We start from the raw sequence: 27,779 nt of genomic DNA, 5'->3' as shown, positions 1-27,779 counted from the left end.
TAGGAAAGAAACTCACTCTGTCTAGTTCTGAAATCACTTACTCCCCCACCCCCCTTTTTGTCTTTGCTACTGCACACACACAAATACATATTAGATTTAGTGTAAGAGGAAAAGAGCCGTTTTAGTGGCATGCCCCCTTTGCAGAGGCCGTCAAGAAGGTTCTCACGTGCTCTGGATGCGGACTGCCTGGGGTGGCTGCAGGCTGCCTCATGAAACCCTCCGAACACACTTCTCAGTGACTGGCAGCCTTCAGGAGTTACCGACTTCGGACCAATGTGACCAGTTGAACCAAAAACTTCTGCATTCCTATACCAAATTTCCCTGCGTTAACCATGCAACTCCTCTACAGTGTATTTTTAAAGTTATTCTTCATGTGATATTAGGGGCTTTTGTATGTAAAAAATAACATAGCTTCCTTTTAGTGACTAACAAAATCACACAGGAATACCCTTAGAAAAACAATTGCCAGTTGTTTCAAGTACTTATTCTAAAAATCTTAAATCTTCCCTTTAATTAATCAGCAAAATTATACAACAAAGTTTTTAATCCTCAGTCTGATATGAATGAAAATTCCTGAAATACTTAAGTCACCTTATTCAAGGTAAAGGCCTGACTCGAGGAAAATTGATCCATCTTGAAAGCAAACTAGAAAATAAGGGCTACACACGTCCTCTGTGTGTTATGTTAGTCTAAGTAAAAAGATGGCTAACATCACCCTAGACTCAACTTTCCACAGCAATTAGTTAAAGTATCTCAATTTATCTTTCCCTGACAGTTTATGATTTTAAGGAAATTTGAGATGTTTGCGTTGTTGGGTTTTTTTCCTTTTAATGGACATTTTAGCACCATCTGCTGGTGTTAAAACTTGCTCTGGAAACTAAACACCAGCTACCTGCTTCATTTGAACTTCCTTAAGGCCTGCGTCTGGCTCTTACTAGGAAAGGTTAATTGCTTACTTTTCTACTACAGATCCCAGGATTGGATAAGTAATTTATCTGAATGAATCATGCATCCAGATGGAGTATACCTTCTGGAGGCCACATATCAGCAGCAATACACTATTAAAGAAATACTTCATCTACAGCTACATCCAAGAGTAGATTCAATTGTTTTTTACGGCGTAAAAATGGCAAAAAAAAAACCCTCATTCTGTAAGGGGTAATAGATTTTTTTCCCCTGATTTACTCTGAGTTGATAGTGGTATTTAGACTAAAGAATTATGCTGTGATATTAGAGGTTTAATGCCTGGTGCACACAGTCAAAAACTGACCTGCTGAAATTACCTCTGACTGTATCCAGTTATATGATTATATGACTTATCCCATCTAATTCATCCAGTTGCTTTTTTATTTCCTTAGATTGCTTCTGGCTCATCACCAGTTTTTTGCTGTTTCAGAATCTCCTGGGGCACAGATAGTCCGAAAGCACTTTAGGAAATGGTCACACCAGGTCTCAGCTGCCTTTCTACAGCACCTCTCCTGAATACATGAAACATCTCACACCTTCACCACAAGTTTGATCTCTGCCTTGGTTAAGCCAAGCTCACAAAATTCCCCTCTACAAGACTTGCCAGGTGCCTGGGTTTGACTGACAACATTACAGAGCACTAAGAAAACTTCCATGGACTTCATGGACTCCCTGGAGGGAAGGGTTAGTATCAACCCATTTGAGTTCAGACAGGTCAGGCAAGTAAATATGCCAGGGGAATTTCAAGTTGTTCTGTTGTGGCTGTTCTTCCTATCAATGACTCCTATGACAGGAAAAACTCGTAACGGACCTGGGGATCATTTTTTCAGTCTTCCCTTTCAATACGCAGCATTTATCTTTGTAGCCCACACTTCAATCTCAGTTCCATCTTCCCTCCCACCCACTGTCACCACAGCCCTGTCTGTACATCTTCCGTGTATCCCTTACTCTAAGGAACACACTCCCTCCCTCAGGTCTCTTCTGCAGTCATTAGTCTCTCAGTTGACCCTTCTTTGCGTTAGAAACTCCTCCATGGAGAATACCCATGGTTTAAAGCTGAAATTCATCTGTCTGAACCTTAATAGGATGTAGAGAAACAATCTCTCCAAAAAGTACATTCCAGATTGCTGTAAGAAGCTGATGTAAAAGCAACAGACGGGATGAAATGTCATTTTAACAGCATAGTGTGTCAAGATGTTATGGGCTGGGAAATGAGTTCCTTGTACTGCAGTAAGGCTATGTGCATCCCTTCTACTACAGATATAAGTAGGCTCCAGTATAACAGTACCCCGCCATGGTCAACTTAGGCAGCAGCTGCCCCAAGGAAGCTGAATAGCCATGAGACGATTATTTACCTTTTGCTTTCCTTCCAGTCGTACAGATAAGGTTAAACAAAGCCCAAACCCTGCTTGCCCATAAATTCTCTATCCTAGAGAGTGGTGACTGAAGACTTTTCAGATAGATGTTCTCGGGTAAGTTTTCAAAGTCGTGCTCAAAAGGGTCAGGTCAAAAAATAAATCCCGTTATTTGTTAGAAAGATTTGTGTGTACACCTCCCACATTCACTGCTTTGAAATGGACCCCTTAATGTCTGGAGGGGATACAAAGCCTATGGCTCTTCTAAGGTTTCAGAAGGAGGAAAAAAGGCCATGACCTTTAATAAAGATTATTCTGCAGAAATAGGACTACTTGCCTTTGCATAATCTTTTACAAAATAAGCTTGATGAAAGGTGCAATGCAGTAATCTAAAACAATTCCTTAAGAACTGTAAAGAATCAAGGAGGACCTTGAACACATTATATGCATTGATGGTAAAACTATGATCAAGGGGTTTAGGCCAGAGATGGTTCCACTCGCAGTACCCAGCCTCTCTGGATTGCAAAATAAAGAGGCATATTTAGTATAATTAGCCCAATTATGTCTGCCAACACTGCTGAATGTCAATTCAACTCATTTCTGAATTGCTTCTTTCCACACGAATATCATTCATATCTAATTTCCATCAATATCAGTGAGATTCAGAAAGAGGTTTATCAAGAAGAGATTATTTGGGTGGGGAGGGGTGAGAAAACTCTTTGCTGTTTCAGCAAAACAGAAACCATGGAAGCAAATTAATTTGGGCAAATTTCCTATTAAAACAAAGCCTAAACCTTTTGAAACTACCCAAATGTCCTTTCCAAAATATTTTGAACAAATGAGTTCCTTTGAATTGCAATCTACTTCTCCTTTTCAAATTTAAATGAATGTATACTGAAATAAAAGGTCGAAGTTGAAATGAAAACTTTCCAAATTTAATAAAACTAATTGCCCTGATCTCATAGATAGCATTAGTGACAGGAAGCCACCCCGTGCCCTGGGAACTCTGTGCACTGGGACTCAGACAGCAGGGATCTCCTAAGCTCCACCACACTTTCTGCAGTGGCTGCAGGTACAATATTGCAGAGTGCGATACACTGCCAGAGATGTCGTGTAAAGTCATACGGAAAGGTAAGTGAGACTGATAATAACTGCATTAAAACTCTGCCAAGTGCATTCAGAAAACTGGAGTGGCTTTCAGTAAGAGTAGGAAAGCATCTGAATTACAGGCAGCAAATTTATCAAAAGAAAAACGTGTTCTCATGAGATTTGTCTACTAGCAGACATTTACATTAGAAACTACACATCATTTAGCACAATTTTTTAATATCTGAATGTACCTTCTACATGTCCATTAAGAAAGTAGGTAGCTGAAATACATACAGAATTCCCTACTATTCATCTAGAGTTCTGATTCTGCATTTCTGATGTCTTGAGACAGAGGATGGGATATTGCTAACAATACGTGGTACAAGAGATACAATAGATTATTCTATTTGTTTCATTAAATTACCTGACATTTTAGAAGTAGTAATATTTTAATTATGTGAAAAGAACAGACATTAGATGAAACTAAACCAGACTTTTTTTACGTGTGTTTCTCATTTGATGTCTCATCCTATAGGCAGAAGTAAGAAATTTCAGAATAATGAATAAATGTGCACTGAAAATCCCCAAACATCCCTCATCCCTGATCCTCTATCTCAGAGAAAGAACAAGACTTACTATTAGGGTTGTCAGAGGTCTTGAAGCAGTTCCATGTAAGTCCACGTCCTTTCAGTGTTTGGTTTCAGGTGTGGTCACTTCATGAAAAAGAAATGCCATACTTGCACTTCTGATGGGTCCTTTCATGTTTTGGAAAAGAAGAGAGAAATTTTTACAATGTATGAAATATTTTAATGAAAAACTTCTGGCTTAATTGTAATTTTTTCTAGCCCAAGAAGTGCAAACTTGCAAGGTGTTAGGATTTTCACAGGCCACACGAAAGAATTTCACATTTCAGTGAAGACTATTTCTAAGTCTGATAGTTTCCTCCATCCACGGCTTCTCCTGCCCTGTCTTTTGGGGCTTTGTGCTAGCTCAATCCCCTTATCCTTACATTAGGCTGCACAATGTATTCACAACAAATAGAACAAACAGTTCAGGTGGTTGAAGCATATAGTTTTCAATCAGTCTTGCCAAGCATAGGTTTCACTGGGTGAACAGGGATAGTGCTGGATCAATTGCCTAACACAAATATGCCAGTTTGTTGATTATTAGACATAAGCAAGTAATTACCCATTCCTACCTCTAACCTAATTTGGGCACTCATGTTCCATGGGTATGTTTGCTGCTACTGGAAGAACACAAATAGTCTCCCATTCAAATTTGATATGATAAACTATATGTTTCCTCTTGGAACTAATCCAGCTTCCCCTGGAGGCAACACAAGAAAGACCATTAATAAATTATGAGAGCCTTTAACATGAAGTATTGCCCTGGAACTTTTGTTAGTTCACTTCCTAACCAGCACTATTGCTCAGATAACTTCTGTTCCTCCAAACTGACACAACAAAACTCACAGTTCACTGAGCCTTTAGATAGATAGATAGATAGATAGACAGACAGACAGATATTTTGACTGAGATAACATCCAAATGTCTTATTCACAGCTGGAGGTCTGTGTTCTTCACATGGAAATCCTGAGTTTAGTCCACAGTAGTTACCATGGTAGCCGCATTCATAGGTTACTGTGCGTGGATAGAAGATGCTACATGAGAGCAATAGCTTGTCATTCTGGTTCAGAACTTACAGGTAAAGTGAGCTGGTGTATGTTAACAGGTAATATTAGCATTTCAGATCAATAAAACTGTAGACACTATGACAAAATTGAATAGCAACAAACTCCTACTTCTTCTTAAGTTGCATTTAAATCAAAATATAGTTGCAAAACTTAAAACTGGATTTCAAACTCTTTAAGTTCATGAAGAATCTATAGATGGCACTTCTTCTTCCAAAAAGTAACCCTTTGACTGTGATCAGAAGAGGAAAAGCAAGGCAAAGCTCAAGTATGAGGTATAGACACAAATAAAAAAAAGGAACTACTAGTACATTGCAGTGAAGCCATGCTTAAGGTGACAATGAATCCAGCAGCAGTAAAATATTACTTTCATAAGGGTTTTTATTAACACAATATAACCTGATAGCAGAAAAAGAGGGCTCCCCTCCCCGCCACGGTCATCATTCAGGTGAAAAAAATCAAAATCTTGAGCAGAAATCCTTTCAAACCATCATGGAAAGGTCTATGCACAGCCTTGGTACAGTGCTATGAAATTAAAAAAGATGTCATGTAGCCATGTCAGCCACATCTGTGACCCATATGGTGCATGTAACAAGAGCATATGTCTATACCTAAAGAGAACATTATACGCTGTATAAGGCTAAGGCAAATGTAAAAGTGAAGTAGAACACCTTCACATTACAAACACAGTTTGTTATTTGTGTCACATCAAAGAAAGAGTCTCTAGGAATTATTGGCCTCTGAAGTCATTTAATTATGATTAAGTGAACTAAGAACTAATGTAAATGGTATTTTATACCCCAGTGAATTAAAGTATGAGATCTAGTCAAGGTGAACAAGATTTACAGCAAAAACTCATGCAACCTTACAGTAATTTTATGACACTTTTACTACTAGCCTAGACATTTCAGTTCTTGAAATAATTAAAAGTATACAAGCAAATTTTATTCTTTGGATGCTTATAATAAACCACAGACAGAAAAGAGAACAGGTTGCTTCTCAAGTGATTTATACACTTCTACTTTTATTGTAAAAGGGACAAAGAGAATGCAGGGCAAATACAACCTTCAGAGCTTACTACAAAAAAGAAAGAGAAAAGTAAGCACAGTGAGATGCCCACAAATCTCTTCCATTTGGACTAAATCTGACCCAGATTAAAGTCTCAAAACTCATTTTTGCCTAATCCCAAATACCTGTCTGCTAAAGAACACGTTTGTTACGTTGAGACCCCAAGCATAATACGAGCAAGTAAGGTCAGCCAACTCATTTTGAAGATACTAGGGGTCTTCTCACAGATTTTTTAACTCTAAGGAAAACTATTCCCAGGTATTTGCCTTCAAACAGAATTAAGAGTGTCCAAGAAGAAATGTATAACATATCAATGAATAGTTATATTTCACAGCTTTTCCAGCTGGAAGTAAACTCATTTTCCAGTGACAACTGTTAATCCACTCTCTTCTAGAGTCTCTGTTTGAAAGGCTCCAGGTAAAGAACAGAAACTTGGCTGCCAGAGGAAAGTACCAGATGGCTGCTGGGATGGGAAAAAAATTGAAGAGACGAAAACAGTGAAATGTGAGTTGTAGCAATAAGGATTGAATCACAATCAAAATGTAAGGAGAGAACCAGAGCCTTCGGATTTTAACAGCAGCCATGTTAGCAACATTGCATCTACCCAAGTGGTAAACTTGACAGCCTCAAGAGGTCCTTAAAATGCAACGCAGCATTAACAAATTGCATAAATTATATGTATAAAGAGTGCTCTTTCAACAGTCTCTTTTGGCTGATGTGGCCATACACAGATGTACAAACCTGAATACTCAGGCCATATCAGTATGTGTCTCTCACACATAAACTGTGCACTTTTTCAGTCTTTTAAAAAAACTTTAAAATTCCCAGTGATCTATTTGGGAATCAAAAGGATCAAAATTCATATGCTAAAAAAGCACTGATATAAATGTTCACGCTGTGGTAGTAGACATTGTCTTTAGTAGAGAATGGTGTGGAAGAAAAGGAACTCTGGGACCAAAATTTAGCTCTAAAGATAAAACATGTAACTGACGTAGGAACACAAAGGAGAGAGTCTGAGTTACAAAATACATGTTCTTGACCTATTGATCACCTCCTTCTAGCTCCAGACACTAAAGTTAGTAACACCTTGGGTTTTTTTTAAATCTGTCTCATTTTAGCTTGCCTTCAGAAATACTGTCCTAAAGGAAACTACTAGTACTGCATTAACATGCATGAGTATCCAGATTTATATCAAATTTTGCATATTTGTAGTGTACTCCCCTGTTGGGGACAAGCATGGTGATTGTGTGATACCATCCACTTAAAGAATAGTGCCACCACTGTCAGCTGTGCTGCATGACAATAGCTCAGGCATCCATTTTATATCCATCCTGAAAAATTATGTTCTGGGGGGATGTTTTTTCAAATAGTCAGGCTTACAGCTAATGCTGTTTATGAAATGACAAGTGCTTCATATAGCAAGCTCAGTACCAAAATGGTTGTTCTTCTCTAGCTGAGACACCCTGACTCCTCACACCCATTCTGAGGCACACCCTTCTGCCACCTCTTCCTAGACACAGCACTGTAAAGCAGCCTTCCAGAGTATCCCCATTTTCCCTTGCCTGTCTTCATTTGCCTTTCCCTTCCATTACATGATCCTCAGCCCAACTGGTATGAGAGACTTCATTAAAAAAAATTCCACTTGAACTGAACTAGCTGATTCTTACTGTCAATGAAATTGCTTTTGCTAAGAAGTCTAGGTAAAAGACTAGCACCTGGAGATGCTAGATTGCTCATGGGATTGGTAACAGGCTATGGAATATTTAACCCCTAGGGTATTGGCTTAAATCCAAAGTCAGGACCAAACCTGAAGCATCAGTCTCTTAGGCAGGCTGCCACATGACACCTTTAAAAATTAGACCCCTTCACTCAGGAGAGCCCTTACCAATCTTCTGCTGAGAAACCTTCTCCTCTCTCCAGGCCGAACATTACAGCTGAGACCACTGCAAGTTGGAAGGCTATAATTTAGAAATGTGCAAAATGTTATGCCAACACAATCTAAAAGTTTTAGTGCAACTGGATGAGAAACGCTAGGAACTAGATGTAGCGGTCTTTCAGAGGACTGATGTGTAGCCTCATGAATTTGCTATCGATACATGCTATAACACGAGACAAATGATAGAACTTGTCTATGCCCAGAGCATAGAGACTACAGGCAGTTATGCCAATGATCTATCTTCTCCATACTGAATCTTTATGGATCAAAAATCCAACTAAAAATTAATAATTAATAAACATATAAAGAAGGAAATCTTTTTTAATGGAAATTAAAAGGTAGTAAGGGTAGAAACCACCAAAACTAAAAAACACTTAAAGCCAAACACCACAATGGAAGTTTAGTCTGTTTTAAACAAAAGCCATTCCCCTGCACCTTTTCCCACACACAGCAGCAGCAGCTGTCTGCTCCATCTCTGTGATGGTGTTGGAAAAAAAATTCCTATGCCACTCCCTTCCCTCCTTCTGTGTTATCATTGTCCACAGCAGATTTCTTCACACCCTTCATTAAGCCTGATCCTCTTACTCTTTGAGCAAAGACAAAATTATTTCCATTTGATGTTTTGTATCACTGTTCATCTCAATGAAAATACAGTAACTCCCTCTATTAGTGACTCCCAACTTAGCAGGTCTGTGACTGTACAGTATCAGTGAAAGCGCAGCTGGAGAAATAAAACCCATGTAAATAGCTGAAAAGATAGGTAAAAGTCTGGGCAGTGATCCAAAAACACTAAACTACAGACTCCCAACATCTGGTTCAGGGTGGATTCCAAGAAAGACAGAGAGACAGAAAAAGAAAGACAGAAAGAAAGGATTGATTTCTCTGTATATTTTTTACATAAGGTTTTCATTTATTTTTTTAATTCATCAAAATTTTACTCAATTATTGTGGTTTAATTTCTTCACCTTACTGCATCCTGTTGCTTCACTGTTTTAGGCATATTAATCAGAAGGAAGCAGCGCCTTGGACGGGAGTCACAAGCAGCCCTCAGTTTCATACTTCCATATTTTATTGTGATAAAGCAAATTACAAATAAAAAACTCTAAACCTTATTATCCAGCCTCTCTCTCTTTTTAGCTAGGACTGGGTTTATGACACATGCATGAGAATCCTACACTGATTTCATGATCTTCCAGGCAAATGGTAACAACAGAGCTAACCCTGGCAGTTACTCCGCGTGTCTAAGCACTACAGACTCCAGAGCTAAGTACCTACATGAGGCACCCAGGACTCCACCACTTTGCCCACTGCTGTGTGAAGAGTAATTGTCTGCTTTGAGCAGTTTTATTAGCTGAGAGCTTCTGCTGAGGAGCTCAGAGACGACATAATTTTCAAAAGCTCATACATGACTTAAAACCACAAAAAACCCCTGCTTTTCAGGGATATTTCTACCCTTAGCGTACCTGAGCTCTTTTCGAACTCCTGTCTCACCATGTTAAATGAGCATATCATCTATTCCACAATGACTGCCCGTTCTGGCCACACAGAATGCCCCAGGCTATCAACACGCAATATCTACCACCAATACGTTCAGGTCATCCTTCCCCCACCTTGCTCAACCTAAAGAGACCTAAAGCTGCTGTCCCGGCTGATAGCTTGCCTCTCTAGAGAAGTCTTACTGCCGTAAGGACTCCCTCCCAAGCAGGGAACACTCTGCCTTGTCTGGGTGTCTTTAATCAACAGTGGTTTTTGCTTTGATCTAAGTGACAGGTAGCGGACATGCGGCTGGGCCCCCACACTGCTCACACACCAGCTTTGTCGCCGCTATTTACCAGGGCTCCTTCTCCGGGGTACCAAACCACCCGGCAGCTGCCTGCCCGCGTTGCAGGTAGGCCTCTCTGTCCCTCCAACTGCTGCCAGCAGCATCCAAACCTCCAAAACTCTTGCTGCGTGCACTCACAATAATCATTAAATGCACAAATGAGATAACGAGAAGCTCTGAAAAGTCTCCAAACAATTTCAAATTTGCCTACTTTGTGCTTCAACACTGCCTCACTCAGAGCTGAGCCATGAGTGCTTGTGTGCTTTCCCAGTGTTATTATACACATACAAACACAGAAAGAGAAAAAAAATCACTTGGGGTAATTGTGTGATTCTCCTGCCCAAAGACTAACTCCACCCTACATCTAGGCAGGGTATGCATTCCTGTACTTTCTCCTCTCTCAAAACAGAAAGAAGGTTCAGGACAATGTTCAGGACTCGGCACGGAGCAAGTGCACAGCCAGGCTGGACACAACCATCTCACCTCTTTGCCAGTGCTGTGCCCTAGTCAGGGCCATCAAAGAATTTATTGCCATCAGAAGACCTTTTATGCAACAAGCTAGTGGCTTCCAGGCAGCATACACTGCCAGTAAAATGGCAATAGGCCACTACTCATGTCTCTAAATCTGCGATAAGCTTTCCACTTACAAAAGGAGGCAATGACATTACTGAAATGGGAATCCCATTAGGGCATTGACAGGTAATATAAGGAGATTAATTCTGTCCCTCAGAAACAAAGTCCCTGAGAAATAAGGAAGCTACTGTTCTTGAAGATCTGTGCAATTTATTCTTTAAGATTGGAGCCTAAGGGGAGTAATTACATATGCATATTATTCAAAGCTGAATTCTTTTCTTGAAACTCTCTTGAAATTATGCCAGTTTGCAGGACTATCTTTTCTACCTGCTCATATCTTGCTGCCACAGAAAGTTTCAGCTTCCTCCCCCAGCCTGCCCTCCTCCTGCCCATGCCATCTCACTTCTCCCTTTGCATCAGTCCTTCAGGCTTTGAACTGACCCTTTAGCAAGCACATTCAGCTCTCTAGACCACCAGAAAACAACTGACTCTCACTCTGGAAATACTTGACTGATGTTCCACTGCCCCAGGCAGAAGAAATAGAATAAAGGAGCTTGCTGCATAGTTGACAAAGCATGAGTGCTTTGAAAAACGACTGATAGGCCCTCCACCCCATACCTTTGTGCTACCCACATCAGTCTAAATGCGTATGTTCACACCCGGGCACCTAGATCACACACTGAACAAAAGGAACAGTCACAAATGAGAGAGGTACTTTCAAATCAAACAGAATTTCCTTCTGAGCTACACTAACAACACTTTATAGTGAAAGCAACAGAGAAGTTGCATGAAATGCCCTGCTCCAATCCAGTACCTTTTACCCCATCTCCTGCAGTTATTAGATTATTCTGCAATCAAGTAATCTGGCAGAAAGCTAACTCCAAAAGACAGGGCAGGACAGAAAGTTTTCACTTGAATTTCTTTCCACCGAGTTTGGAACTGTCGGGTTGGTTTGGAGATGGCAGGTACTAGCTGATATGCAGCTTGTGGATTAAAAATGGGGGGAAGGAGGAGAGGGGAAATGTCTAAATACAGCCTCCATGACTCGCCTTGTCAGGCAGAATTAATTAAAGCATTTCACAAATATTTACATTAGACTAGGTAGAATTCTAGCATTATACAGAATGTACTTTTGCAGCCCGTGAGCCACTTGAAAAGATGAATCATGACAGTCAAAAGCACATCTATATCCTTCCTTTACAAGGTTCTTGCTTTACAGGCAGATTTATACACAAACAAGCCAAAAAGCTAGCCGAGACGGGACGGCTTCATCCTGTACAACGACGGCAACACACCAAGTCAGTGAAGCTTAAAGGAAGCCACTTTTTTCTACATCTCAGCCCTCTGGCTTTTCACCACCTGGACACCAGTTCTAAAACGATGACCTCATCATTTATCACTTTACCTTTCAGTGCTTTACTTAATACATGACCTGCTCAGTAAAATATTTGCAGACTTGGTACTCTGGTACTTTATCCCATTACAAAGGCACGCATAACATTTCACATCTCTTTCATGCAGGTGGTCCTCTGTTCTAACTCAAGGCCAAACAGAATATAAAGTTAGGCCAGTTCAGCAGTATAGGTGAAGGCATCTGAACTGCGGGGAGGGAGTACGGTAACTGCAGATGCCAAGTGTGGCTATACATTTCAAAGATAGCGCTAATTTATTTATTTGGCTTACAGTGACCGAATCCATCTGTCCAGTACAGATGATCAACCACAAGACGTCTAAGAATCACTACAAATCAACGTTTTTTATTAAAATTGTTCACATATGTACCAAGGAGCCACAGAAAGGTGTATTAAAAATGGTCCGTTCTTTCAGGCAATTCCACTCCATTAAATTTTATGAGTACACATGTCTGAGAGGAGAAGAAGAGAGGAAAGGGGGGAAACAAAAGTATGTATCAGATATTTTTATGCTCCTGGTTTATTTTTAGAATGTTTAACAGTGCAAAACATAATGCCTTTTTAGTTCATTTCTCCATTTTCTTCTCCATTCCAATAAAATATTTCCTATGCTAGACGATCTCTCTCTCTCAATAGCTTTATACTGGATGATCTAATTGCAAATATCTTCAGACACAGCAATTTAGATTCACAGCCAGCAAACAGAACGTATCAATGGAAGTATCTAGACAGAGGAGATACAGTACATGCAGGCAGGAGGCGTTTCTTTTCAGCTTTCTTACAGAACGCATTTGCACAACTGGTTTTGATTTCTATTTATATTCCTCACTAAGGAGATAGATGTGAAATTTGGTGCTTATGGCACTCAGCGCTGATAGGTACTGGGAATGTTGCCACCTCCAAAGATGACACTGTAAACTGGGAGGACTCAGCCACACACAGGTCTCTCCCAAAGGAAGTCTGCCCTTTCAAAAGAGAAACGCAGCAAAGAAGAGTCGGGAAGATTTCCTCTGCAGTCTCGCTTTCTGTAACACATCCCTTCAATTCCGTACAGAGCTTGCCTGAGCACAGACTGTCACAAGAGCAAAAGGGCAGATCCAAAGACATACAGGTGACAGAATCTAAGAGTGAAAAGTACTTTACAGAGCCCTTTATTATGAAAGGTTGCTAAGGAAATTGTTGGGTCCACAGTGACTTACTATTCTGTCTCTCCTTTTTCAAAGACTCAGCTATTGCACTCTCAAATTAAGATTTGGCTTCGGCTTTTAGAAAGACATGAATAATAATAAAACCATATTGCCGCACATATGACTTATGATTAAGCAGCTCTCTGGGTTATAGACAGAGGAAATGTCTGAAAAGGCACTGGCTGACACTTATCAAAGAATTTGGAAATGGAAATTACAGCAAAAGAAAGTAAATTAGCCAAGAATTTTAAAGAAACAGGATATAATGATCAAATAGATGACATCAAATTAAAACCCCAGATCAGGAACCAATGCAAAAAACCTCAGGAAGACATGCTTTCAGGCTGGTGACATCATATTTATGTATGGCCTCTGTCACTCAGACATATTCTGGTGGTTTCATTAAAGATACAAAGCATATGATTTTGAACTCCTGTGTTTCTGTCTCGGTTGTATACTATCAGCTTTCCAGGGCTTTGCGGATTAGTGAGGTAAGTCAGTCCCCATTTGTAATTCTGTTGCTCAATTTCTACTTCAAGTCAATGTTGGAAGGTAGTGCTTTCCAGTAGTATGGCTTATTGGGAAGAAAGAGTGCAGCATTTTTCAAGACATGACTTAATGAGTCATACTGTTTGTGTTTCCCAAATAAATTAATAACAACAACTAACAATTCATTCCTAAAGTTCCTGCATGCCCACAATTCCAACTGACTGCAGTGGGAGCCAGAAATGCTCTGCTGCTTTGAAAATGAAAACCATCCTATGTGTTCCAGCAAAAAGAATGCTCCTTCTACAGAAGCATCTGATGATGGTTAAAGGTGACGCTTAAAATCTTTGGAAACAAAATTTTAAAATTAAAATTCCTAAACCACTAAACCACAGTAAGCTTATTTTAGAACACAGTCTTTTGAGATTACTCCTTTTACCTGTGCAACCTTCCATTGAGTAGCAGATTCTATATTTATTAATGTTATTGGCATTGACAACATTATCATTATGATCATTTATTACCAATTATTCCCGACAGATTATTGACAGCATTGGTAGAGCCATCCAAATAGAAAAATGGTCACTTTTATGAAATCACCAGCACCTGGTAAGAAAAGCTGAAACCTGAACACACGTCCTGGATGAATCTATTTTAATGACATTATTTTAAATGTGTGTAGGTTTACTTTGTACCTAAAGCACATCTTTATGCAAGCATCTCAGGGGTTTATTTGTTTGGAGGTTTTGTTTGTTTGGGGTTTTGTTTTTTGGTTTTCGTTTTTTACAAGTTGGGTGTTAACATTCCTTCCATGTGGAAAGAGAAGATGTGGCTCGGGATGGTGCACAGGTTTGCCCAGCACAAGGCATTTAAATGAAAACAGCAGCAGCAGCCTCACATGCTAAGCTCCAGCCTGCAACCTTCCATCATCCATATTGCTGAACGGGACTGCTATGCAGTTCTTCTGGGTGAACAGTTTTTAAGATTTTAATTCAGGAACATACAAAGTCACTTTGGTTTCTGCAGCTGCTAGACAACTGCCTTAGCTCTGCCCTGAAAACAGATACCCCAAGACTGAGACTCTTGGTGTTTAGCTATTAGAAACAAGAGAAATGGAATCAGAAATGAAGACTGACTTGTGTAAAGTAAGCCTGGATAGTGGGTGAGGACAGCGGTGCTGTTTAAGTGAGGGCAGCCGGCAGTTCACCTGTGTGGGGAGAGGAAGGTAGCGCACTGAGGGTTATATAAGCAAAGTCACTTGTGGAATGTGCAGAATGTACACAGAGGGTGTGCCCGGAGCAAGGGCAGCGCCGGGAGCTGGGGGCGCAGGGAAGAGCCTCTGAACCCATGCGAAACAGGTTGCCTGACAAAAGGCGTTTCCAACGTGCGGCCCATGTTCTCTGCCCTTGCTGCTGTTTCTGCCCTTGAACTCAAAGCCACAAAAGTCATCAGATACCAGCGTGGACAGTACAGTGCATTATTTAACTACTACTAAGGTAATCATAAATAAAATAGCCAGCATCTCTCCAGTGCCCTCATCCCCCTTCCTGAAACAGGCAAGACTTCTGCAATTGTTGGCAACAAAGTGCAGGCAAGATATACAATCAAGGGTAAAGAAAAAACTTCATACCATTTCTGGAGCAGTCTGGGTTTTTTTTCTCTTGCTGCTTTGGATATTTTTCCATGACTAATTAACACATCCCCCGCTAAAACCGACCCAAACCCCCAAGCAAATAAAAGGAAAAAAGGGAATATTTCAGTTTTCAATGAGTCTGCTCTAACCACTGTAATGCTCCTCTTGTTTTTCTCTTCAGGTGCCACTTGAAACAATCAAATCCAACTGGCGAAGGTATTGAAAGTAAGTCCACTTTAAATTTACAGACATTTGTAAAGCAAGTGCTCATGAAATCATGGAATAAAACCTCATCCAGCCGAGAGGCAGATTTGTCTAACTAACGCACAAACACAAGGATCTGTGGAACTTTGTGTGTTGAATGCATTTGCTAAATACTTGACAACAGGCTTTGTGGACCTGCTACAGGCATACAAAAGCGTGCATGAGTATCCTCTGACTTCAGTACGAAATCAGTTAGGGACAGAATTCCGCTCCTTCCCGCTGAGCTACAGGACTGCATCCTGTCAGTGTTCTGGGACTGCCAACAAGAAAACCGAGTTAAACTATCTACAGTGGTACTTGAACCAGCTCTACTGATCAGAACTAATTATAAGAGAAGTTCACACGTTGAATGTCAAAGATGAATCCACAGAGGAAATATAACACACAAAACACATGTTCCAGACATGCTGTTCAAAACAAATCCGAAAAAAATAATATCAAGGGACCTGGAGTATTTCTCACAGAGATTCTGCAAGCTAAGTAGTGAAATGGCATTGAATAAATTACATGGTTTCAAATTATTCACTATGCAACTACAAACTACAGTAGAATACGGCTCTTCAGGAGCACCCTGCCTATTGCAGGACAAATGTGTTTGAAGAAATACACAAAGAAGGGAAGAAACTATCAGATACTGTTTAACCAGTGGCCACGACTTACCTTCTGTTCCGCAAACACCAACCAATCTCTTCTTCAAGAGCAGGATTTTGGATGGAATCGCTAAGCAGTTCTGTACTGAAAAATTGTGAAGACAACCGTTAGCAGGCACTGAGAATCACAGAATCAACCAGGTTGGAAGAGACCTCAGGGATTATCAAGTCCAACCGCTGCCCCTACACCACCCTGTCAACTAGACCATGGCACTTAGTGCCATGTCCAGTCTTTTCTTAAACACATTCAGAGATGGTGACTCCACCACCTCCCTGGGCAGCCCATTCCAATGTTTAATAACCCTTTCTGTGAAGAAATTCTTCCTGATGTCCAACCTGAACCTCCCCTGGCGAAGCTTGAGGCTGTGAATAATACAGACATATCACCTCGTTGTACATAGGCCCCCAGCAGCAAATGGACACAGACATGCAGACCCACAGGCATCTCTGAAGCCCGGCTCTGGGCAGACTTCAGTACAGGATTGGGGCACTAAGGTAAATTTAATTTAGAACCAGACATAGTTCACAGCATTCAGTTATTTTTGCAGGTCCAAAGCTTCACACTGGACCACTATTTCCAGAGGTAGCATCATTGTTTTTCAAAAAGAATTGTTCACCATGCAGTCAGCTTCTGCTAGAAAAGAGATCCCCACTTCTTCTGGAAATTTCATATTCTCAAGTGCCATTTTTCATAGAAACGGCCTCATTTTTGAGTTCATAGAAAGCGGAAAAAGCAATAAAACCTTTAGATGTGAGGTGATTTTTCATCTTGCTAGAAATACTTTAGCACAATTCTAATTCACCATCATCCCAGGAAAGGCTGCCTGTAATACACTGAAAGCCAGCTTGGGCTTTAAGCCAGCAAAGCACTTCAACATGATTTCAGCTTTAAGCTCAGACACTGTACCACTGACTTCAGTGAGATGACTTAAAAAATCATTACAATTAAAAAGCTTGAATGGCTTACTAGTTCAGGGCCTTGGTGTGAACTTCCTATAACGATATCATAGCATACAGCTATACCATTTGGAGTTTATAATGCCCTACCACATGACCCAACCTGAGTAAGGCCCAACAGATGAGCTCCAGGTGAAATTTGATGGGAACGGACAATGCTTGCAAAAGACCTTCAGCAGAGGCCTTTGTATTCAAGAGTCTCTTATCCCAGTGTAGGTGAGAGTATACTTTATACATCCCAGGGGGAAAATAACTTATTCAGAGAGCTCTCAAAGAAAGATAAAGAGTACAGACAGGAACTCTATTGTGCATAAATCCAGGTGGAATCATAAGTCTTTCTCAAAATGCTGAAAGAATAAATCCCTCTCCCTCAAACTACATAAGAAGATGTGTTTCCCATCCACAACTGAGTGGCAAAGCAACTTCCCACATACTCACATCTGCCTCCTTTTTCCCTCTGTTCCATCACTTAAATTCTGTCATGACAATAAACGCAAGAGGGGGCAGGGGCTGTACAGGCACATCGTCAGGGGAAGGAAAAAAGGAGGGAAGAGGATTTGTACCTTAGACGTTTGCATATGAATTTGGCTTCAGCCTTCATCGCGTTTACATGCCTTTGAACACTTTCTGTTTCTTTCTGCATTCTTTGCTGCTCCACTTTATTTATTTTCACCTTCTGCTTCTCAGATCTTCTGCCAGACTGCTTATTTAATTCTACTTGTTGCACTAAAAACACCATTGTTGTCATCCAAATTAATCCCTGAACATAATAAAAACCTCAAAATAACCCAGACAACCAGTTTTCCATCCTTTGGTCTCACTTGAAGTACAGTATAAAAGCCAGTACTTGATAGCTCTGAAAGTTTACACAGGAGCAGTTCTAGGTACATGGCATTTTAGTAGGCAGGGGAGTTTTTTCCTTCCCTGCTTATCTTCTCCTTCCATCAGTTAATACTGCTCAGAGTCCCCCCCCATCTCCAGCCTAGTTATCCCCTCTTCCAACGTAATCCATTGCAAGATTTAATGTTTTTCAAATAAACTCCGTACTTTTCAAATATTGAGGTGGCCTTCTGAGACAGGTTAGCTGAGAAGCAAAATAATTTAAGATCACCCTTACTTTTAGGGATGAGGGAAGAGAACCACCTCCATCTCCTGAGTCTGTGATGAAGTAGTAGGGCACTCTGGCTACAGATTTCCTATTAAGTCTCCTATGTTCCTCTCCATTCAAACTGCACAGGGGAAAAAATAGAAAAAAAAAAGAGAAGAAAAAAAAAGAAACACGATAGGACCAATATTTTCCCCAAACCAGTATTACCATTATCTGCCCTCATCCTCTTCTTTTTTCCCCATGAAGGCTTCCCAGAGATGAGAAGGGCTCTGAAAAGACTGAAAAAGACTGAAAAGTCTGAAAACTCTGAAAAAGACTGTCCTTTTAACAGTCGATCAGGACGGAAGGGAGCTGAAGTGAATGAACACAGCAGTCTGTGCCACTAACCCAGTCACGTATTCCTTACACGCATCACGGTGAACAAAAGGGCAATGTTGTTCTGTTTGGACAATCCCTCTCAATCTAAAGCTTCTGGTGCCAATTGTGCATGGGGGTAATCTGCAGCATAATGAAGAATAAGAGCACAGGCAGACGAAGACACCCAGCAGATGACACAACATGATCACAGGATAGGACCTAGTCAGCCTGTCAAATTTGTGACTTTAAATACTATTTTTTGTGTATTTTTTAGGGAGAAGAAAGTGGCAGATGCTGAAAGAAGGAATCACTAGAGGAAAGAATGGCAGTATCTAAAGCACTCAGAAAGCAGTACAGACTCTACTTAGTTTTCTTACAAATTTCAATCTCAAAACCTCTCAGCAATAACAAAAATTCTGAAACTGCAAATAAAGAATTAATCTTTTCTTGCTGGCTTTGTCCAGTCTGTCATTACTTTATTTTTTCAAAGGTAGCTGACTGATTACCCTTCAGTATTTTTCATTTCCTTGATTTGAACTAGATGGCAAATAAATATCACAAGGTGAGTTTAAACAGTGCATCAGTGTGAAAAATATTTACTTGAAATAAAAGCAAAACACTCACACTGGGACTATAATAATTTTTGAAGCTGTTGTAGCTTTTAAAGGACTACTTTTGACCTTTTCTTACAATCTCAAGGATTCCCTTCCATTTTATTTTTTTTTACATAGAATTTACAATTATTCCTACCATTTATGTCATCCAGTAGTGCTTCTGAATTAGAAAACCAGACTGGAACTTCAACAGCCTGTCTGAGCATTAACCAATCTCAGCTCCTCCACTCCAACAAAGACCTGGCTGAGATATAAAAAAAGAAACACATACCTGCTTGTTAAGAGCTGTTCATGCCAAGTCTTTCTTCCCCTTGCTACTATGCACTAATCACAAATTAGAAAGCATTTTAATATTGTCAACACAGAGAGGTTATGCAAAGCTAGATGAGAAAAATAAATCAGAAAAGTAACAAAATCTTTGAACTTATGCTTATGCAGCTTTAGCAAAGAATTAATTGACTAGAGTATACGCAGGCTGCTTTCTAGTCTGTAGATACATAAGATGTTATTGTAGCAAACAGCATAGCTTTAAAAGTAAGTCCTTAACAACAAAAACTGTGATTAAGCCCAAAACATTTTAAGCATTCACTTTTTACATTCAAGATCTCACTTGATTTTGCCATTTGCTGATTTGGGGAAGCCAAATTGTAGTTTTCTGCTTCACCTTCTGTTCATACTAGGTTGACTTTTTAGCTCTGACACTAAACACAGTAGGATCGAGTTTAAATAAAAAAATGCCGTTTCCAGTGGTCTTGTGGATATATTTTCCAGCTCACAGATTATTCCCACTCATATCAGACTCTGTAAAAAGCAAAACAGAAAGCAAAGTCTAACCTGCATTTTAGTCCTAAAATATCTGCCAGTAGTCCTTTAATCCTGAAAGATAAAACCACAATAAGATCACTACATTCATGAAGAGCAAAAAGCCCTCCTAAAATAAAGCCTTAAAACTGTGGGGTTTTTTCCTGAGTATTTTATCACGCACTGAAATAGCTGATTGCATAAGAAGGTCTGAGACACAAGCAAAAGCTGTTTCAACATTGACACTTCCAGGCTCAGCAGAAAAATTATCCTGTCATTTGAAAAAGTATTTACCACCTTGTAGCTGCTCTTTCCCATGCCAGTGTTTCTGTCCTCTCAGAACTGCTTAGGAGGGATTCTTTACCTTATTTTAACTTATATCTGCCATTAATAAGGGGTGACCTATAGAGGAGAAGAAAGTAATGTACATAGCTGCCTCTCCACATCTCTGAAATTCTTTGAACTAGAAGCCCCTCAAAGCTTTCACTGAAAGGCAGGTTTTTGCACTTGGGCTGGGGCTGATATCCCTGAACCATAATATTTACATTCTTTCTCTTTTATATTGCTTTTCCTTATAGCACTTCTGTGAGACACTTAAAATAGAAGGTGAGACACTACAACTAGAGAGAAGGCTATTTAGTGGCATATTGCTCCCCGTGGCTTGTGCATGCCTATTCCTTTTCGATGAGTAGGGGAAATACCTACTAGGTCAGTTGGTGCATCTCTTCCTACTCCTGCCAGTGCAAGATTACTACATTGCACCTCTCCACGCTGGCTCACGCCCAAGAGACTACAGTATCACTTGCACTGGTTATGTAATGAAGGCTGCTGAGAGCTTTATGTAGCTTGCTGACTTGGAAAACTAAATTGACTCTTCTCAAGGAGGATCTATTTGAGGTGCTTCCTCAGCTTATCTGACTTTCACGTCACTTTGCCTCCTGTCCATGACTGTTCTGGGAGGTTATCTGGCATTGCATAGTAACTAATCTCTTGAATACCTAAGTCTAATACAGAAATAATAAAAAGTTTCATTCTATCTAAGGCCTTTCATCCTAGAAAGTTTCCTGCATATGTGATCTGCTTCATATGGGGAATCTCCAAACTCTACCTACCTAGTGTGGAAAGAGCGAGACGTGTCAGCCTTCTTATTGCCCGTTCACCTTTCTTCACAAGTTTCTATAAATAATGTTTAAATCTGTTTAATTGTATTTCAGCTGTGAAAAGGTAAAAGTGACACAATCATTTAACTAATTTTACTAACTTGATTTTGAAAATCCAAATATTGGCCTAATTTTTCACATTTTCAAAAAATCAAAGCTAAAATGATTCTTCAAAGTTAGTCACTTCACAATGATAATCTGCAGCTGCAATAAATTGCGAACGAATTCACACTATTAGCTATCAGTCTTTCTGATATCCCTTACAGGGTCCAGGTACCCTTGGTTTCGTTTCAACTTTTATTTCTTATGGTCTTCCCATTTCTTCCTCCTTAAGTTTGCTTCTTCCTTGCTTTATTTTGAGTTTTTCCTGCTCTTTTTGCTTGATTAGTCTTTCATTTTGTCTGCCAAATGCCCTCTCAATTTAGATTCCTCCTCAAAACCATTAATTTCTCCACCCCTACCCTTTCCTTTAAATGTAACCAATGGCTTGTCTCTCTTAGGCTGCAAATCTTTTTCACTAGGGCTTACACTTTGAGTGTTTATTTGTACAATACCTGATTAATTTGTAATCTTTTGAAAATTCTTACTAATATTTTAGTAGGTTTTTTTCCCCCTCACACTTAGGAAGTGATACAGTGTTTGTCTTTTCTGAAGCCAGAGAGATAAAATGGTCATCCATAACTAGATGTACAAAGCACAGTGGAAAAATTAGGTGGTTTCAGCCAGAAAAACTAACAATCAAGAACGTTTTGGCAGGTCTGAATTTTAACTTAAAGCTACAAAATACATCATTTGAGACAGTTTTAAGTCTTGACCAAAACTTTACTGGAAATTACAGTAGCAAAACAAAGCAGAGTCTCCTGAGACACCCTCACATCTCAGCAAACATTGTTAATCACCTGGCAGCTTACAAGCCTTTATTTCACGTAAGAGGGAATGTTCCAGATGATTCTGGAATTTGATGGAAAAGATTATTGAATTCAATAATATTAAAAACTCTGGCAGTACTAGTCAATGTCAAACTTGCTGGGCCCAAAACATGATTTCTCTTACAATATCATTTCCTTCTCATAGAGTTTAAATGCTGCAAGATTCCAACTTACACTTGTTCTTTGCAAGACCAACTGGCTAGAAATTTTACAGACAAAACCCAAACAATTCACTGTGGGGCCCCACCATAAACAAAGTCATATAGGAATGCTATTTTTATTACAAAAGCTGTAAAGGTTTCCTGGAAGCTCATCTATGAAGTTCCTGAATACTACATACCTAACCAAGGTTTCCATGACACTGCCTCCAACTCCATGGACTTTCCAGGAGAGAGGAAGATTTTGAATGTCCTTCTCCTGTTCAGTTCTCATGAAGCCGACCTTTTCAAATAAGTTGATTTTATTTTTCCAGACCAGGTTTATATCAACAATATCCCACCAAATATATATAGCTGAGGAAATAAAGAGCCCAAAACACCATATAGGCAAGCTGCAACAATGCCATTAATCTGCTCACCTGCCTGTCCTGCCTCCTCCCACCCCAGCCCCACATCAACTCAAGATCTTTCAGATGTCTTTAGTGTTTAGTTAAACAAAGCAGGTCTTTTCCTCTGTTCCAAGTCTTATCTTTCAGTTACTTGCCTAAATAGTTTTAAGTGACAGTTTTTAGCATATCGCCTTTTGTCTCCTTTCTAGCATTATGCAGACCACCCAACACTTCAGCTCCTTTACCCTCTCTTCTCCTCCTACAGCTTGTTGCATCTTGGGTTGAAACTTCTCAGAGGATCAACAACACAACATGTTCAACTTGTAATAGATCCAGCACGTAATAGATGAAGCCCTGATCCTAACTGGTCCTTGGATGCTATCATAATACAAAGTGACACCATATATTTTTGGTTTTAAAATAAGCTTCTGATTCATGCTCCCCCGTTACTGGCAAGACCACACGAGTGTGACAGAAATAAACTGTGCGACCTCCATATCAGCAGGGGATCTGGTTTAGGTTGTGCTCACAGAGCAGAAATGGGAGAAGGGGGAGCCAACAAGAAGCACTTCAGACTTCAATCTTCCTCCCCACCTCACCTTAGTGTATACCTTAGCCTATTGCAGGGCTATGCTACCATCCTGCAGGGCTTCCTTCTGGCTTAAACGTGTGTTTGTTTCACAGTGTCATCTCTCAACACATTTCCAAATTCTACAAAACAAGCAGCATTAGTCTATTATTTCTTACAATCTAAAGACAAGTGTCAGAGAGCAAGCTACTGTCAAGCAGGCGAGCTCTAAATGTCTTTCTAAACAGAGATTACTTTGTTGAATAAAAAGCATTTCAGAGCCAAGGAATGATCATGTTTATTTTCTTATCTCCTTGATGAAACAGAACTAATTTCTCTTATGTTCAAAGATATTTTGCTCAGTTTTTGAACTGCAACTCTTAGCATTCCCATTAGGTTCTCCTTGCAGTTTAAACTTTTGCCAGCAAAAGACAGACAAACCTGCTGGGTGTGGTCTGATGCATGTCCAGGAGGTCTCTCAAACCATATGTTTCTAATGGTTCTAATCTACGGGTAAATCAATCTAACAAAAGCTGTGTGAAAGGCAAAAAGAACTTTATCTAGAAATGAAAAAAAATTCAATCAAGTGTCATTTTCCGAGACATTTAAAAGGTGCTGCATCTGCCAGCAGGTGCTAAACACAGGAAAGCCTTACCCAGTGATCAGTGCCTTCCCTCCAGTGTAGAGATCAATGGATTCTGGTCCCGATCCACAAACCACAAGACGGGTGAGCAGCTTTTCTAGAAGAAAATATAAAAGGATTCGCCTTTAAAAAAGAAAAGACAAAAAAAGACCCGCCCACTAAAACCTCTCTTGTCCTTCAGAACCCTTTAGGAATCCACTTGTTAGTCTTTTCTTCATATTTCCAATTGTAGAAATGATGAGCATTACAGGGCAACAGGCATGTTTGAATTGTGTGTTTGTATGACAAGATGCACTCATTTGTGCAGAGATGCAGGTTAACCTACAGAGAGGTACAGAATTTGTAATGATGATATCACAACATTTTAGGGGAATACAATAACACGCAGCTACTGTACCTGAAGTACTTGAGATTAAACATGTTCGAACCAGTAAATACACTTTTCAGAATAGCCATGTTAATAAAAAAAAAAATCCATAGTGGCCCCAAATTACAGTGTCCAAATTTTGGGATCCCACATAAAATATCCTACACCAGGTGCTTGTAACAAGAGAGCAAATTCACAGCTGAGCCATCTGTCTGTAGGACCCTCCTGGACATGGTCCCTCTGCACTAGTGTCCCGTCCCTCTGCCAACACAACCTCCCCTGGCCCAGGCAGCTCTCTTCCATGATACCACACGCCCTTTGCCTGGCTCTGCATTGGGTCTACACCACTCTACTGACCACGTCAGGTACAGCAGCGTTTCGTGGCCCTTCCTCCTGGCCATAATGGATCGAGGACACTGCTGTTGTGTGTGCACCAGAACAGAAGGACAATGCCTGATCATTGCAGAGAGGCACCAGTGAACGCCTACAGAGAACAGCAGGTCTGTCGGTTTGCCTGTGCTGTGAGCCTCTCCCTAGGGTATCCCCTGAGAAGCCAGGCTCAGTCTAGCCAGGGAGGTGGATGAAAAGGATCACTAGCTTATTTTGCTACATCACAGCACATTCCTAGGACCCCAGCCCTTAGGGGCTTTACTGAACTTGCTGTGTATTACACTCATTTGGCTGTCTCATTAAACACTACATTTGGCAAATTATACCTGCCTTAGGCCATGTCTACACTGTAAAGCTTTGCCAAAGTTCTGCACACCCCAGGTCAGCTCAGGGCATGGAAAATGTACATCCTGTAGCTGACACTGTTACACTGGTGGGACTCCAAAGATTGATGTATCTGTGCTAGCAACAGTTCATGTCAGTGTACCTTCTGCTGTTTAGGAAGGTGAAGTCCCTAAACCGGCACAAAACTTTCTGATAGTATACACTGTGCCTCCACGAGGTAGCCTGTCTTGTAGCCACAGCAGAATAAATAGGTTTTGCTGGGTGCACAAGACCTACTAATTGCAAGTTCTACTTGTACATTCCCCTCTGGCTTCTCTTTGTTCACTTTCTCTTCCTTATACACCATATAGCTCCCTAGTCTTTACTTTGGAAAAGACTCACAGTTGCCTCAGGATGTAACAGAAATTCTCTGTGAATTTTTCATGTTGTGTTTACAAAATACACAGGTTAAAACATGCTTTTGGAGCTCAGTTTCTTGCAGATATCAATTATATGAAGGCTCTTTTTGTTAAAAATATTATCAACATTTCACTGGGGGAGACATGTTCAATACCGAGAATGCAAACTGATGGGAGCCAAGAGAGTCACTGATATGTAAAGAGGGCAACACCAGGTCTTTCGGATTGTCACTGACACATCATGACAAACCTTCCCAAACATGTTCTGTGCAAAATAAACTGTGCCCTTTCTCCTTAAAATAAACATCCTTGATATACTTACTGAAACCAGGAATGTGCCATTACTAATGATAATGTAGTGCAGGAGACAGCTTTTCTTAAGGTTACCCAAAATATTTTTGCTGCTTCATCAGATGTATTGTTAGAGCTCACCAAACCCAGAGCTGTGGTGCACCTGTTTTCTCTCAGACACATCTTATTTTTCTTCCTTGGAAGTCCCAGCTGGCGTCCAGGTTTTCTTAAATTGCTACCAGAGCTAATTGCTAAATTGCTACCAGAGCAATGCCCCAGAAGATGGGGAATTGCTTTCTATGGTGAAAGGTGAACAAATAGGTGGAATTCGGTTGAGCAGAATGGCCAATGAGATGGAAAGAGCCGGTGCTAACATCAGCGTGGAAGGGAAGAGGGGATACGGCAGCTGTAGCCAGGCAGACAACCACAGCAGTTTCAGGGGCTTTGACTTGGGGGATGCTCAAAGCAGGAAAATTTTAGGGAGGCTGAGGGGAGAAAGGAGTAGCTTGGGGCTGGTAAAAAGCTGGCAAACAGGTGGTTCTGTTGGGAGTGGCTCAGCTATAAAATCACAAACTCAGTGAAGATATTTACTGAAGCCCAGGTTTGCTCCACCTGAAGGCACAGAAGGCAGACTGTTTTCTTCATTTGTTTTTTCTTTCTTTTACTTATTTGGATGCTCTGTGATATTATTCCAATATTATTTTTGAGAGGTTTCTCATTGAAGTAGATACTGAATTCAGCCTAATGGAATGGCTTCTCAGCCTGTGACTGGACCCTCAAGCACTGCTTCCCTAACAGAAAAATTAATCTCACACTAGTAACTGCAACAAACACGGCAGCAGAAACAGCAAATGTCAAAAGCTAGGAATAGGCAATGTTTTTGAACTTGCATCCAATTAGGGAAGAGAAATTGTATTCAACTCACCCAGCAAACTCACAACTTGGTAACAGCTTTCTTGAAACACTTGCAGAGAAATTATTGACCACAACACCATGCATCTTGTTAAAAATAACGATAAGAACAAAGAATACCACCACTAAAACCCTGTTCTAAGGGGCCTATAATACGAAAATAATAATGATAATTTTAAAAATTAAGTAAATCTGGGCAATTGTATGCACACACAATAGAAAAGACTACTTCACTGTGATAATCATCTCAAGAGGCTCTATCAACATTTTCACACTCTAGCTTCAGGAACCACATCAGGAAATCAAACAACTATTATCCCATGTGTGCAGTGAACTTCTTTCTTCTTGCAACAAGCAAACAAGAATTATTTTCTTAACAAACGTACAACAGACAAAAGTGCTACTGAGAAAGATCATAAGACTGAGAAAAAAATAGTGATACTGATGAAAACAACAGGTTTGGGGGGATGTAATTGAATGCTTTCTTCCTTCCAGTCACAAGTGGCTGGAGTTTACATACACCAAGTACTTATGGCTGGTGTCACACAGAGGCAGCTTTGCAAGGTGCTGTGTGAATGGGACTCAGCTCACCTCAACAGAAACCGAGATGAGCACTTCATGCTGCTGGGAGGACCTTGGAAAATACCCAGAAGTAATAAAGAGGAACGAATAGATGATGCAACCAGACAACTATAAGCTCAAAGTGCCCAGTCAAGGCTAGACAGGACTTCTCTTTGATTTGATCTCAAGAAGAACACAGCTCTGCATGAGAAAACTCCCAGACCGATAAATACTCGGTATTTTTCAGCAAATACACCGCTTGAGGGATTTCAGGGAGCATCACTGTAAAGCCTGTACTGCAGGCCATGCTCCCTGCCTGCAAACTTGCAAAGCATGTTAAAATGTAGTGTGTATTATAAGGGACAAAACTTGATGAAAGCCTCAGTCCCACCACACTGAACATAGATTGTTATCTCTAAGACCATGAGCACAGTTAAGTCGTGTTAAACTTTGTCTGCATCATGTTCCCATTGATTTTACACATGAAAGAGAGGTTGGGACATTGCAGTAGCAGGCAAGGAAAACTGCATTAGAGATGGGTTTAAGAGTCACTTTAGGGCAGGTTCTTTTCTTAAAAGTCTTCAATCCAAAAACCATTAGTTGCCACCAAACTAAACCACACTGAAAACAGCATAAGGCATTTGTTGCATTGCTCTAAGCAGCCCAGCATCTCTAGATTTGTATTTGCCAGTTTCCTCTC

At 40.3% G+C, this 27,779-nt stretch overlaps 1 protein-coding gene across 14 annotated transcripts in view; it reads right to left on the bottom strand.

Moving 5' to 3' along the window:
• The window catches only part of ZDHHC15 (zinc finger DHHC-type palmitoyltransferase 15), a 214,467-nt gene that overhangs the window by 160,012 nt on the left and 26,676 nt on the right, over positions 1 to 27,779 (bottom strand). For 8 of the 14 annotated variants that reach the window (XR_011048913.1, XR_011048912.1, XM_068409695.1 and 5 more), the window contains exons 2-7: positions 23,828 to 23,912; positions 20,002 to 20,043; positions 19,304 to 19,411; positions 18,206 to 18,317; positions 16,142 to 16,216; positions 4,047 to 4,165 (exon numbers count right to left, since the gene is read on the bottom strand). The gene's annotated coding sequence lies outside the window, so the exon portion shown is untranslated. Of the gene's footprint in view, positions 1 to 4,046; positions 4,166 to 16,141; positions 16,217 to 18,205; positions 18,318 to 19,303; positions 19,412 to 20,001; positions 20,044 to 21,080; positions 21,145 to 22,397; positions 22,442 to 23,827; positions 23,913 to 27,779 lie in introns of those variants that run through there. The other 6 variants (XM_068409701.1, XM_068409702.1, XM_068409704.1 and 3 more) reach the window with 6 other exon arrangements.

This window comes from Nyctibius grandis, chromosome 10, assembly GCF_013368605.1.
Source record: "Nyctibius grandis isolate bNycGra1 chromosome 10, bNycGra1.pri, whole genome shotgun sequence".
NCBI classification, from domain to species: Eukaryota; Metazoa; Chordata; class Aves; order Nyctibiiformes; family Nyctibiidae; genus Nyctibius; species Nyctibius grandis.
This window is presented reverse-complemented; position numbering and strand designations above follow the sequence as displayed.